This window comes from Lipotes vexillifer, unplaced genomic scaffold, assembly GCF_000442215.2.
Source record: "Lipotes vexillifer unplaced genomic scaffold, Lipotes_vexillifer_v1.1 C26670741, whole genome shotgun sequence".
NCBI classification, from domain to species: Eukaryota; Metazoa; Chordata; class Mammalia; order Artiodactyla; family Lipotidae; genus Lipotes; species Lipotes vexillifer.
In genome coordinates, this window is record NW_006785571.1 from 1 (window position 1) to 955 (window position 955).

The 955-nt window shown below is 41.5% G+C and overlaps 1 non-coding gene across 1 annotated transcript; it reads left to right on the plus strand.

Annotated features, from left to right (window-relative positions):
- Nucleotides 1–428: 428 nt before the first annotated feature.
- TRNAE-CUC (transfer RNA glutamic acid (anticodon CUC)) lies at nt 429–501 on the plus strand. The gene has a single exon. It is a non-coding gene; the product is annotated as a tRNA-Glu (tRNA).
- Nucleotides 502–955: the final 454 nt, after the last annotated feature.

Sequence of the window (955 nt, forward strand, 5' to 3'; positions counted from 1 at the left end):
AAAAACAAATATCGTATATTAACGCATATACGTGGAATCTAGAAAAATGGTACAGATGAACCGGTTTGCAGGGCAGAAATAGAGACACACAGATGTAGAGAACAAACGTATGGACACCAAGGGAGGAAAGCGGGGTGGTGGTGGGAGGAAAGCAGGGTGGTGGTGGGATGAACTGGAGATTGGGATTTACATACATACACTAATATGTATAAAATAGATAATAATAACCTGCTGTATAAAAAATAATTTTTTTTAAAAAGAGTACCCAGCTCATAAAGTTGTGAGGATTACCTGAGTTGATGGATGCAGAACATTTAGAAGAGCAACAAGCATGCAGTTGGCACTCAATAAACATTAACTAATATCTTCACTAGTGAGAGTCTTGTTATGTGACTTTTAAATAGAAACTAAAATAAATGAGAGGGAATTCCCTGGAGGTCCAGTGGTTAGGACTCAGCACTCTCACTGCTGAGGGCTCAGGTTCAATCCCTGGTCGGGGAACTAAGATCCTGCAAGCTGTGTGGTAAAGAAAGAAAGAAAGAGAGAAATGACAAACATGAGATTCTCTACAATTTCTCCCTGAAAATGCCCCATAAGGCCAAACGTGCTACCGATTTCTAAATATCTTACATATTGAGCACAGAATACATTGTTTTAATTTGTTCTCATCCCTGGAAGGTGTTCCATTCATTACTGGTTTCTTGGCAGTTAAAGCACAGGCCTTTCTGGGTGATGGGAATAGTGCCTAATATACATAATCCTTTAATACCCACCCACTGTGTAAACCAAGTACCTCTTCTCCTTGTCCCCGTCATCAGCAGCAGAATCTTCTTTCTTTTCCTTTCTCCTAAGTGGCCCAGCGTCATCTCATTCAGGGGGGAGCTACTCTAACCTCCACAGCTGTTCTAAAATTGTGAGCATGCTCACAGCCACCCTCCTTTCCTCTCTACTCCCC